The 7,107-nt window shown below is 36.9% G+C and overlaps 1 protein-coding gene across 1 annotated transcript in view; it reads right to left on the bottom strand.

Moving 5' to 3' along the window:
• ATG4C (autophagy related 4C cysteine peptidase) overlaps nt 1–7,107 on the bottom strand; it is an 84,186-nt gene that overhangs the window by 26,000 nt on the left and 51,079 nt on the right. The gene's annotated exons all lie outside the window — the stretch shown is intronic.

Here is a 7,107-nt window from a genome sequence, read left to right as displayed (position 1 = left end):
GGGCAATCCTACTTCCGTAGTGATACTGCCTCGGAAACCCAAGGAGGGGTCGCTATGAGTCAGGGCTGACTCGACGGCACATAACAACAACAACTACACTACTAGAGCTCCTGAATATCTCTTTATGTGCTCTCATTTTGGCTTTCAACCCAAACACCCCCTTCTAGCCAAGCATAATACGTGTAACTTATTCCACTCAGCCATTTCAGCATTTTTTACCTGATCACTGAAAAATTAAAATATCTCAACTGTCATTGCATTCTCATTTTAGTGGACTCTAGTGTAAATCAGTAGAAGCTCAGAGAAATGTTACATTTTTAAAAATCCATATTTTAAGGAAAAACATGAAAAACAATGAACTAAGAGTCAAGAAGTCCTAGTCTCTGCCACCAGTTTGCTTTGCTATCTGAACTTGAGCGTATCACTTAACTTCTTTCTCTCATTTTATAAAGACAAAGTTAATGTGAGGATCAAATGAGATAAATTTGTATAAAAAATTTTATAGGAGAGTTAACAAATATTTATTGAGTAACTCCTATATGCCAGGTGTTACAGATCACTTTAACAGCTAACCATGGTTTGTTTCACTACATACGGTTCAGGCTCCAACATGCAACTCAGGAACATTAGGCCATCCTGCCCTCGAGTAAGTACTATGGATTACTACCAGACAGTAAAGCCCTCGGTCAGACAAAACATGCCGTGAGGCCATCTGTAGCCCATTCACCAGGGAAAGGGGTTTGGCTAAAATTATCACTCTTCTCATGGTGGCAGAGAAGGCAGACAGAATCCAGTTCAGATTTGCTTAGAACTTCCTATAGACAACATGCCAGAAATCCCAAAACTCTCAACCAAAACCAAAAACCAAACACACTGCCATCAAGATGATTCCAACTCACAGCATCCCTACGGAACAGTGGGAATTCTCTCTCTCTCTCTCTCCAGGATCTCTAATTTTGATTCCTTTCCAAGTGGTTGGCATAGTTCTTCTGATCTCAGGGCTGTGTAGGCTGAGACTCCCGTGGTCTATTAATCCCTTGGACTATTGTTTCTATGAGTCTTTGATTTTCTCCTGTTGACCTTTTCTTTTTTTTTTAATGAAAAGTAAAATCTTATCTCTATTATCACTAAGCTATAACTAAAATTTCAGAATTTCCTTTTATTATAAATGTAGGAAACAAACCAGAGGGGGACATCAGCCACACCTAAGCTTGTCACTGTTAGATTTTTTCATGTCACATTACAGTCATTAAAGACATCTAGAAATACTATTTATATTTACTACTTTCTCTAAATTAGAGGAGCCTTAGATTCACCACTAGACTTTGTAATTTAATGTAAACAAGTACTTGTGTTACTATATTACAATTTTATTTTTTTAATATTAGGCTAGCTATACTATAATATCATTGAATTACTTTTTATGTTTAAGTTTTTACTGTGATTTGGGTGAAATTTTACAGAGCAGATTCATTTTCCATTCAACAGTTCATACACATTTTGTTTCATGACAATGATTACAATCTCCACAATTAAACAGCTGTCTTCCCACTTCCTGCCTGTGGATACCTTTTCCCTGTGGCCTTCTTCCCTATGCACTTCTGCCTCCCTAGCTTTCTCCCTGAACAGATGCTGCCCTTCTGATCTCTCATGGTTGATTGTTCTAAGGAGTGCATCTCCCTGGTGTAGTTGTTCAGCTCATGTTGTTGTTGTTGTTGTTGTTACGTGCCGTCGAGTCGAACCCGATTCATAGCGACCCCTCCTTGGGTTGCTGAGGCAGTATCACTATGGATGTAAAATGCCCAACCTTCCTCCTGAGGAGTGGCTGGTGGGTTTGAACTACCAGCCTTCTGGTTAGCAATCAAGTGTCTTAGTCACTATGCTACCAGAGCACCTAGCCTAGCCTTTTCAGCTCCTAACGCTGTATATTGTCTGGCTGAGGGGAAAGCCACAGAAGTGAGTCCAATTCCACCCCTCCAAAGTGATTAGGGGGTCACAGTCTCAGAGGTTTCACCTATTTCTATCTGATTAGTAATCCTCATCTTCTTTATGTTTTGAATTTTGTTCCCTATTTTTCTCCCATTCTACCCAGGATCTCCAATTATGATCCATTTCCAAGTGGTTAGCAGTGGTAGCCAGGTACCATCTAGTTTTTCTGATCTCAGGCTCACGTAGGCTGAGGTTCCTCTGGTTCTTCAGTCCCTCAGACTAATTGTTTCCATGCATCTTTGATTTTCTTCACTCTTTGTTACAGACAAGGAAAAACCAATAGCTGCATCTTAGATGGCCACTTGCAAGCTTTTAAGACCCCAGCTGCTGCTCATTAAAGTATGATGCAGAGCAATGTTTTTAGGTACTATGTTGGGCCAAATGAGCTCGATGTTCCCTACAACCATGGTCCTGAGTCCACAGGCCCAGCAACTCACTTCCTCAAGGTGCTCAGATGTGGCTAAGGAGTTATCTTAATTTTGCCCTATAAGCCCTTATCATGTATGTATGGACATTTTTATAGAACATGCAAATAAGTATCTAGAAATATCATCTGCCAAACCTATATATAGGAGCTCTGGTAGCATAGTGCCTAAGGCACTTGACTGCTAACCAGAAGGCTGGCGGTTCAAGCCCACCAGCCACTCCTCGGAAGGAAGACTGGACAATCTACTTCCATAGTGATACTGCCTCAGCAACCCAAGGAGGGGTCGCTATGAGTCAGGTTCGACTCGACAGCACAAAACAACAACAACAACAAACCTATATGTGGTCATGGATATATTCCCTTCAACCCACCCATATCTGATCATATTGCCTATTTACCTATGTATCCACCTGTAGATTAATGTCTGTTATTACTGATAATGTAGTATTGGGTATGTAACAGTATTTACCTTTGTGGTCTGTACCTCTTGTACACCTCTCCATTCTTCCTTTTCCTTAGTGATATTTGCCGGTCACACACTTTTGTTATATTGCCTTTCCCTTCACCCAAACCAATACATGTCTCTTAACTAGCTAGCAATTTTCTCTCCCCCCACTCCCATCCCTGGTAACCAACAAAGAAAATTTATTTCCCTATGTGAAACTTTCCTTGATTTTTTATAATAGTAGATTCATACAATATTTGTGATTAACTTATTTCACTCAGCATAGTGTCCTCCAAGTTCATGCATGTTATGAAGTATTTCGTGGATTCTTCATTAATGTTGCATATATTCCATTATGTATATGCACCATAATTTGGTTATCCGTTCATCCGCTGATGGGCACTTGGGCTGTCTCTATGTCTTTGCTATTGTGAATAGTGCTGCAATAAATATGGGGGTACACATATCTATTCATGTCCCAGATCTCACCTCTTTAGGATATATTCTTGATAGTGGTATTGCTGTACCAAATGGTATTTCTATTTCCAACTTTTTAGGGAAGTGCCATACCGTTTTACCCAGTGGTTGTACCATTTTACAGTTCCACCAGCAGTGTATAAGAGTTCCAATCTTTCCACACCTTTACAGCATTTGTTGTTTTCTATCTTGTTGCAATTTGCTATTTTTTGTTGTTGGGGTGAGATGATATATATCACTGTCATTTTGATTTTCTTGAGTTTTTTGTCAGTGTGGTTAAGACATTGAGCTCCTAAGCAAAAGGTGAGCAGTTCGAAACCACCAGCCACTGCTGAGAGAAAAATAAGGCAATCTGCTTCTGTAAAGATTTATAGCCATGGAAACCTAAGGGGGTCTCTATGAGTCAAAACTGACTCAATGGAAGTGAGTGAGTGAGTAATGGCTAATGACTGTGAGCTTTCTTCATGTGTTTGCTGGCAACCTAAATATCTTCATTAATATATTCATGTCCTCTGCCCATTTTTTAAATTGGATTTCTTGTCTTTTTGATGTTGAGGGTTGAAATTTTCTATAAATCTTGGAGATAAGTCCCTTGTCAGATTTGTCATTGCCAAATATTTTTTCCCAATCTATAAGATCTCTTTTTACTCTTTTGGAGAAGTCTTTTGATGCACCATAAGAATTTAATTTTTAGAAGGTTCCAATCTAGTTTCTCTTCTGTTGTTTGTGTATTTTTGGTTATCATTGACAGTCTATTTATGCCATAAATTAGAGCCCTTAAGTTTGCCCTTATTTTTTATTTGATGAACATTTACGTCTTTGATCCATCTTGAGTTCGTTTTTGTGTATGATGGGAGGTATGGATCTTGTTTCATTTTTCTGCAAATGGATATCCAACTTTGCCAGCACTATTTTAAAAGAGACTATCTCTTCCCCCACTTAATGGGTTTTGGCTCTTTGTCAAAGATCAGCTGTCCAGAGGTAGATGGATCTATTTCTGGATTCTCAATTCTATTCCACTGGCTTATGTGTTTGTTATTGGACCAATATCAGGATGTTTTGATTACCATGGCTATTTCCTAGGTTTCGAGACTGCGGAGTGTGACACTTCCTAATCTGTTGAACCACTGACCTTTTGGTTAGCAGCCAAATGCAATAACCACTATGCTACCGGTGCTCCTTCACGTTTTCAAGAGATTTTCTAAATGAAGTGATTCATAATTTCACATATTTAACCAATAACTCTAGTAAAGAACATACATATTAGAAAGCAAGATCCCCCTTTCATCTAGGGCATTCATATGCTTATATATATAATATTATGATTATTAGTAATAAGCATACCAGCAAAATTTTAATAATTATTAGGAAAAGCCAAGTATACTAGCTAGAAAACTTCCATGTACCATGTATTAAAAACCATTACTCTAGATTTTTAGAGTCAACACAATCTAGCCTGATTATATATATATATATATATATATATATATATATATATATATATATGTTCTACCTATATGTATATGTATAAAACCAAACTCATTGCCATCAAGTCAATTCTGACCTATAGCAACCCCCACTGGGTTTCTGAGGCAGTAAATCCTTACAGAAGTAGACTGCCCCATCTTCCTTCTGTGGAGCAGCTGGTGGGTTTGAACCACCAACCTTCTGGTTAGCAGTCAAATGCCTTAGGCATTGTACCACCAAAACTTCTTATATGTATATGTACAGAGACCATGATGTGGAATCAATGCTTAATTTGGGGAACAAACTGTTACTGAATTACTACCAAAGATAGAATTAGATTTCTTTTCAAGATTATTATATCATATAGTACTCCATTCAAAAAAAAAGTAACGCAATCTCTGGCCTTGAAAAAAGACTCCTAAAAAGTTAAGAATCTTACTAAAAACTATCCAAATATTACAAATACTATAATCTTAACCAGAAACTAAGAATCTTAAAAGTTAAAGTTTTACCAAATAGAACATCTTGGGGTCCAAAATAGGTATCACAACTAGACAGCTCTTGGTGCAAGAAAAAAAGAATTATGCATACTAATATGTAACAAAAATTTAACTGGTAAATATAAAGAAAAGAAAATTACACCCATAGTTCTTCCGCCTCCTATTTTTCCATAAAAATTTAAACATTTATATGCCAAATAAAATAAAACTGCAAAGAAACTACAAAAAATAGTGAAAAATTATATAATATTAAGAGAAGGTAGGGAGCTTTGGTAGCGTAGTGCATAAGACATTGACTGCTAACCAGAAGGCTGGCGGATCAAACCCACCAACCACTCTTCAGAAGGAAGCCTGGGCAATCTACTTCCATAGTGATACCGCTTTGGAAACCCAAGGAGGGGTCGCTATGAGTCAGGTCCAACTCAACGGCACATAACAATAACAACAAGAGAAGGTAAGATTTTTGTAGGCATGGCTCCAAATATAGAACCCATAAAGGAATGGAAGGATCTGACTACGTAAAAATTGAATACTTCTCCAATCAACACAAAAAGAACATCGACTCTAAACAAAGCTGTATTAAAAACTCTCACCTCTTGGGAAAAAAATACTAAAGACAATTAGCAAATAAATCAAAAAATAATGTAAGTGGCAAAACACTGTTCAACTTAATAATCAAAGAAATTAAATCAATAAAACATTTTTCACTTAGACAATCAAAAAGTTAAAAGAATGATAGCTGGAGATGCTGCTGATAAATGTGTACATTGGTACAACCTTTCCAAAGGGCAACTAAGCAATACATAAACAAAGTTTTTAAAATAGGCACATCTTTGGGATGGAAATTCCATTTCTAAGTATTTAGTGTAAGAAAATATTCTAATAAATATGCAAATGTAAATGTTGAAAGAGATTCATTTAAGTATTAACCCACTGCTGACTCATAGCAACCCTATAGGAATTGCCTCACAGGGTTTCCAAAGCCATAAATCTTTATGGAAACAGACTGCCATATCTTTCTCCCGCACAGCAGCTGATGGGTTTGAACTGTCAATCATTTTAGTTAGTGCCCAAGCACTTTAACTACTGCACCAAGGCTCCTCACATTAGCAAAAACTAAGGGAGCAGGCCTAAAAATGTCTTATAAGTCTCATAAAGATTGGTTAAATTTAGTATGGTATAGCTCTGGTAGCATAGTGGATAAGACACTTGCCTGCTAACCAGAGGGCTGGCGGTTCAAACCCACCAGCCACTCCTCGGAAGGAAGGTTGGGCAATCCTACTTCCGTAGTGATACTGCCTCGGAAACCCAAGGAGGGGTCGCTATGAGTCAGGTTTGACTCGACGGCACATAACAACAACAACAACATAGTCATAAAATACCCACTGGCAATTAAAAAAAATGTTGATGATGCTGATCTATACATTTATATGAGTAGAAAGATGCTGCCTAAATATTCCATTAGGAAAACAGTTCCTGTATTTTGTACAATTCATTTTTAAAATTAAAAATATACATTTATATATACATACATATGGAAAGAAAAATATCTGGAAGGATATTTATATATCCTTGCTTACATAACTGTTTATATAAATGTTTAACTGGGTAGTGGGATTTTCTTCTTATTTGCTTGTTTGTATTTTTTTAATTCTTTTATCATAAGCAAGTATTATATTTGGTTACTAAAGATTAAAAAATTAGTGCAAATTTATTTTAAAATATTTTTAAACCATTAAATTTTATAGTTTTTCAATGATAACATCCAGTGTTTATTCCTCTTTTTTTTTATCTGATAGTCA

Source organism: Orycteropus afer, unplaced genomic scaffold (assembly GCF_000298275.1).
Source record: "Orycteropus afer afer isolate SDZICR_OR568_19922 unplaced genomic scaffold, OryAfe1.0 scaffold00016, whole genome shotgun sequence".
NCBI lineage: Eukaryota > Metazoa > Chordata > Mammalia > Tubulidentata > Orycteropodidae > Orycteropus > Orycteropus afer.
The sequence above is the reverse complement of the archived record's forward strand: the minus strand, read 5'-3'. Positions and strand labels throughout refer to the sequence as shown.